Below are 7,150 nucleotides of genomic sequence, written 5' to 3'. Positions count from 1 at the left end.
CGTATGAAAGCATCAACAATCTGTCCTTATTAAGTTAAGAGACGTGAAATAACTGTCGATACGTGATCGAAAAATTACCCATCATAGTCATTTAACATGCACCTTTAATGCTATATAAGGAATTACAAAAGTCCTAAATACTTCCTAATTTGACATAGAACCAATCTTGGAACATGCTCCTCGTTTATTTTGGCTAGTGCTATGCGTTTCTTGCACGAAAATAGATCGTTTTACGTGTGCACAGAGCCCTTTTCAGACATGGCGTCGATGGCCATTTTGTAAATAACGCATGGTCTGTGGCGTGTACTAGTACCGTTTCCCATAAGATCCAACACACGCGAGATAGCTATCTCTTAAACAAACTTTGCTTAAACGTAGTAAACACGATTTTCGAGAATTTTCTTCCTCTCAAAGTCACTTAAGATAATTTAATTTTCTCACCTGGTGTGTCGGGAACGAAGAATCCAGCACGCACGAGTCCACTCTTACCTCTCTGCTAACCGAGAGCTCGATTCCTTTCCAACGCCTTTTTTTGCGTTGTGCTTACACTTCATGCTATTATCTGCCGTTTTATCCTAACTGCAGATGTCAGATTCCTCTCGAAAGCACTGAAACAATTCTGATTTCCTCCACTGTCGTGACATAACTCTGTTCACTCCATTTTTTTTTCTCCCGGAAGTCCTTCTCCACCACTGCACACCCCTATCGATCACTGTTAGTCATTTTTGCAGAGCACATTTCTCTTTACCAAACAACAATTTTACATGATTTAAATACCACACGTTAACAGATATGTATATGCTTTAAAGAACCCATTGTAATGCTTATTAAGATAAACTTTTTTGCTGTTAATTAACCAATGGCATCTAGACCAAAACGCTGTAAATTTTATTCTTTTGCGCCATAACTGCGAATTGCCCATGCGTGCAGTGACCGACACATCAAAATGTCCTTGTGCATAAGGAAACCGCGAGAAAATCGGATCTCAAACAAAGGAATTTACAATTCAAATGCGCACAACGGTCAGAGCCATCTAGCGATTCTTCGCGTAAGTATTAAAGCAACAAAGTTTTCATATTGCATAGGCATTCCACCTATCGTGAATTCTCTGCACTAGACGAGTTCATCGTCTTAGGACGTGAGATGGGCTACTTTACCCCAGCAACACACACACGAAACTCAAGTTTCCAGAATACCTTATGACAGTTCGTCTTATCATATCATATATATATATATATATATTAACCTTTTATTATTATTAACAAATATGTTATGTTATTTTTAAGTGATAGAGTTTAATTACTTTATGTTTGTGCAATTATGCAATTGGTAAGGTTGTGAGATGATAGTTATTGCTCGTCGAAGGAAAAGAAATAACGAAATCATGAATATTCCCGGCATAGATTCTCAAGCTCTCATACAGCTCATGTTAGCTGAAAATGATTCATATGTCAAGTGGCATATAAATAAACAAGTAAGAAATGCTTAGAATCGTAGAGAACACAAATTGTTCACAGCATATATAATGCAAAATCCAATTTTAATACTGGACAAATTTGTTCAATATGCCTACGATAGAGCAAATATTTTCTATCGATACGGAGACATTGAACCAATTTGTCAACCTTTCAAGACAAACTTAAAGGAGTTTATATGTTTTGCCTTAAGTAAATGTAAAAGGACACGAGAACAGAATTTGTTACATCAACATGTTCTCAAATGTATATTCAGAGTAATAGAAGAATATCATGAGATTCTTGTACCAAAAGAATCTAGTGTGTTTAATAACTTTTCTTTACTATGTACGGAAGAAAAACCCTTCCCTACATTGATAGCCTATTCTCATGTATCAGAAACAGAGTCTAAGCCCAGTCTGCTTAGAGCTCTTCTTACAGAAAATAGTGTAAGGATCTCATTAGATCCCTTTGATCCTTGTCATTCGAGGAAAAACATGCTATGGAATTAGTATCCCTTAGCTTTTTGGTCAGGTTATATTCCTGAATATAATTAGTTTTAATGTCTAGCATTTTAAGTAATTTCATTTTTTTATTAGTATTATTAGTTACACATATTAGATTTAGGTATTACAAATATTTCCATATATGTATAATCACCGTTCCAACTTATAATTTGGATTGATTATATAAATCTTTTTCATTTGTTCAGTATACACATACAACTGTTTATACTTTCGAATATGCGGCACTCTATTTGTAAGCCCCAGTGAAGTTCGCTTCTAAATTGTTGAACCAATAACTGATTAGTTCTGAATCAAAGAGATAACAGCACCTAGTGTATCTTCGACAATATAATCCAATGTAATCTGCATAAGTAATGATATTAATTACCCCTTTGTTTATAATAAAGTCTGAAAGAAACGCCAGGGATAAATATAGAAGCTATTGCAGCCTAAAGCCTTGTAAATGTTAACGAAACAGATTTTGTTTCACCCAACATTAACATGGAAGCACTAGAGAAAATGAAACATCGGGAGATATTTCAATTTCAGGTGGAGGGGATTGTCACACCTAGAATTTTAGTCACCCACCAGAATCGAACTTCGTAACTACCATATTCCTTTAACCATAATTTCCTTTATGTTATTCATTGCTCAGCAATGGTAAGTTTTTAAGAGGCTTAGAAGAGCTGTTTTAACAAGGAAAATACTTGTTTATCAACTTGGCAAGAAGCCACAACAGGATACAGTTTATCTCATATGTCAGAGGTCTGCCCGCATTGGTTGATAATCTGCATTGTTCGTCTTCCGGAGGGAAGCACGCGCTGTCAAGGGTTATCAAGCCAAGCAGCAGAAAGAAATAATGAGCTTCCTTTTTGTTTGCAGAGTTGATAAGGTCACGCCACTCATATGCCTCGAGCGAATGATTAATTACCATGATTTCCTTATCCAACTCTCCAAGCCCAAAGTACAAAAGTACCAACCTTTCATATATGGTAGCAGGAATTTCCCAATTCTTTAGAAACTTGTTACTTCTTTGTTTTCAATGCAAGTCAGAGTTCAAAGAATAATACGTCAGTCAGAGGGCACTAGTAAATGACCCCACCCAGTGACAAGCCTTTTTCAGTTGTATAAAAGCTTAGGCTTTGTTTTAAAGAGCAGAGTAGAGCAGAGCTTCAGAGAGTTTTCAGAGAACAGTTCTTTTCTTCAGAGAGATTCAGAGTTTTTAGTTCGAACTCAGGTTCAAAGCCTAAGTTATGAAGCCAACTTCACTAGAAGTATAGCCGTAAGGTAATGTATGTGTTTTTGTATATTTTTGTATACCATTAGGCCTAACGGGCCCATGTAACCTAAATGTTCATCGTAAAACTCCACAAGAAAGGAGATTCGATCAAACAGATCGATATGTACTATTCAACCCATCACTCAAAGCGAGTGAATATATTAAATTTTGTATAAAGCCCAATATTGTAATACTTAGGAAAGAATATATGTTTATTAAGTCTATCTTTGTGTTTCTCTTTTATTTATCTTGATTTCAGAAGGTAATGCATACAAGTTCCTTTCCAATAGTCATGGTTATACAAATAGTGTCTAGTCTCTACGGAAATGGTAATAGTAAATGTCAATTTACTTTAGATTCTTAACTCTTAGAAGTTAAGTGGTGGAACCCCCATATATATAAATTGCCCTTTTCTCTTTGTATCTTGTACTCTTCTGCCGGGAGTAGATGAGAAAAGAGTGTACAGCCCAAGAACCTAGTTCTGTGTCAGGTGAGCGCAGTGGCTGTGAGATCCCTGGTGAGCCCCGGCAAACATATGTCCCACGGACTCTGAGGGTAGCCTAGTGGTAGACCTGGGAGTCTATGGTTCGAGTCAGGGTTCGTGACATTTGTTTGGTGTAATAAACCCTCGATCACATCTGTATATTTTTCATTTATTTGTGAAAGTGTTAAGAGTGTAAAGAATAAATTTGGCAACGGTGAGTGGACATCAATAGTGACATCATTGAAGGGTGCTGATTCGTGGAAGAGTTTAGGTGCACATGCAGGAAGATAACGGCCCTGGTCTATCAGCAGCCATGGGAGAGAGAGTCTCCTCAGTTTTCAGTTATTTAAATAATTAGTTTGAACTTTATTATCTAAATGTTGAACCCAAACTATGTAATTAAGTCACTTAAGGGATAGTATGAATTATGTTGTCGAATTTTGATTACTGAAAGTTGAGTTACTGTTAGACTGAGCTTTAAAGCCCTCGTATGGGCCGATTCTGGTAGGAGTTCAGCCCCGAAAGGCAGTTGTAAGTCAGAGCATGGTTCTTAATGCTGTTATTGTGACAGAAAAGAAAATACTCTATTTCCAGTACTGACAATTTCGCAAAAGAGCTGTAGTTACAACTTGGGTAAATGATTCTACTGAACAAGGAAATGAAGCATGTTGAGTCACATGTTTAGTAGCCAACGGAGGTACTCAGTTTTGTTTCCCCTTCTTTTCCTGGCCATAAGTAGATAAGTAATACCCGAGGTTAATCAGTCAAATCAAACTACAGACAAAAATAGCTTTCGCATTAAACCGTCTTGATTGTATCGACGTAACTGGACTACCAGATCCACTATTGGCAACTGATACAGAATCAACTGTGTATATTCCTCCTGTTTCGTCAACTAAATATGAACACGTAGCACTAACGAGAGAAATGCAAACTTCTCCGCTAAACTTGGCAACCCAGCTAAGGGAAGGTCAAGTACAGCGGACTTGTTCGAGGCTTCCTTGTAAGCCGTTGTGTATTGATAGACAGCCCACTTGCAATTCAATGTCTTTCGGTAGCTCAAGTTCTAGTGACGAAGAATTGGTCCTACAGTTTTTTATACAGGGAATGCCTTAAAGAAACTGTCTAAAAATTTAGCATAGGAAACGTTGTTGCAATTAATACAATTATTCCCCTTTGTAAAAGATGACACAGCTGAAAGCATCTTTGAATTTTTGTATAATGTACAATTAATAACAGAAAATAGGCTGTATACCCTAAGAGATATCATGTTGGCTGTAATGAGTAAATTATGGATATAAAATATCTATAAAAGTTATTCTTGGGAGAAAGTCTGTGATAATTTCATGAAGAAATTTGTAAATTCCTCGAGTCGTGAAAGACTGATTACCAATTATGTATTAAGAGTGCAAGATAAGAATGAGGATCCTGTGGAATTCATTGACAGTAGAGTACGTGCAGCAATAATTTTGCCAGTGACAACATTAGAAGAAACATTCGTGAGCATGTTAGTGGACAGACTTTTACCCCACATTTCAAGACAGCTAATGTTTCAAGAACAGATTACCGCACTAAAAATGTTGAAAAGTAAGCTTACCCTTTTTCAACATAGCTGCCTCGCTCAAGATTTTTATGGTGGAGAGAAAAGGAAAATGGAATTAGCGGGAACTAAAAAAGAAAAAAAAATGCTTCTTTTGGTACTTACAGGAACCAGGCATATCCTAAATTTCGAGCGAAGGATCGTCAACAGGTGCCCTCAACTTCTCAGGTGATGTTTTCTTCCATCAAAACCATAAGTACAAACAGTATCAAAGCAGTGTTTGTTAGTGGATATTTATTTGATTAGATTTTAAAATTTTGGGTGCATCAGCACTTAGGCTATTTTGAACTCGTCACATTATACGGAGTCCAGTCCCTTACCATTACAAATAACAACTCGAACGTTGCATAACTAAAATCTTAAAATATTCTGACTTCCGTTAAAAGCTGAGCCTGTATAGGAGTACTCGGCACACACAGGGGCAAAAAACAAGACAACACACACAAAATTATACTGGCAGAGCCTCGTTCGTCTGCAAAATGCAGTCCAGGGTGTACTATGTGGAAGTGAGGTTGACAGTTGGGTGTACTAAGTGGAAGATCTCCCCCTTACACCCCTTAATGGATATTTAGAACATTTACCAGCTCTTTCTGTAGAATGTAGCAATATAATGAAATTACCATTAATGTTTGATTTGATTCGAATTTAAAATTTTGGGTGCATCAGCACTAAGGGTATTTTGCACCTGTCACATTATACGGGGTCCAGTCCCTTATCGTTACAAATAACAACTCTAACGTTGCAGAACTAAAATCATAAAATATTAAAATGTTCTGACTTTCGTTAAAAGCTGAGGCTGTAAAGCAGCACTCAGCACAAATAAGGACAAAAGAACAGGACAATACAAACAAAATTATACTGGCCATGGGGCCAGTCGCCAGAGCCTAGTCAGTCTTCAGTCCAGGGTGTACTATGTGGAAGTGAGGTTGACATTTGGGTGTACTATGTGGAAGGTCACCCCCTTACACTCCAAGAAATTATTGGTCCTTTACACAAAGTGAAAAGAAAAAATGTAAAATTTGTATGGGGGGGGGCTTGTCAACAAAAGGCATTAGATCACATTAAAAGGTTGTTTCAGGAAAATGTAGTGTTAAAATTACCAGACATGAATAAGTGATTTGTAGTTCAAGCTGATGGCAGTCTATCTGGTTAAGGTACAATCCTGTTACAGGAAGACGAGACGGTTACTTTAGGACCAGTCTCTTTCCACTCCAAAAAGACTAAAAGAAAACTAAAAATAAAAAACCATCTGACATAGAATTATATAGTTTAATGCTAGCATTGGATAAATTTTCATATTATTTGAAAGCACAACCATTTATCATTCAAATGGACTGCTTAAGTGTAGCTTCAATGATAAAATGTCCAAAGAAATTTACTAAATATGCCCCTTATTTAAAAAAAAACTGTCAACCTTTAAATTTGAAATTCAACATATTACTGCCGAAGATAACGTTTGTTCAGATATCTTATCTAGAATATTTGACAGTAAAATTTTGCATGCTGAAGAATTGGATGAAGATGAATTACAAAGTTTAACTCTGTCAATGTAGTCTCACCCCATATATTCACATGTATTACCTGAAGAACAAGCCAAATACTCACAATTGAGTGAGATAATAACTAACTGTAAGAATAAAGTACCAAGTAATAAGTATAAGTTAATGAAGGACATATTGTATTTAAAAAAACTAGAGCTAAAGGAATGCCTTACACAATTTGCATGCCACAGCATTTAAGAAATAATTTAATGGATTATTTCCATAGCAATATATATTTTGGTGCACACGGAAACTGGCAGAAAACTCTTAAGACGTCTTCAACGTC

Source organism: Lepisma saccharinum (genome assembly GCF_977018435.1).
Source record: "Lepisma saccharinum chromosome 12 unlocalized genomic scaffold, izLepSacc3.1 SUPER_12_unloc_1, whole genome shotgun sequence".
NCBI classification, from domain to species: Eukaryota; Metazoa; Arthropoda; class Insecta; order Zygentoma; family Lepismatidae; genus Lepisma; species Lepisma saccharinum.
Note: the sequence above shows the minus strand (reverse complement) of the source record.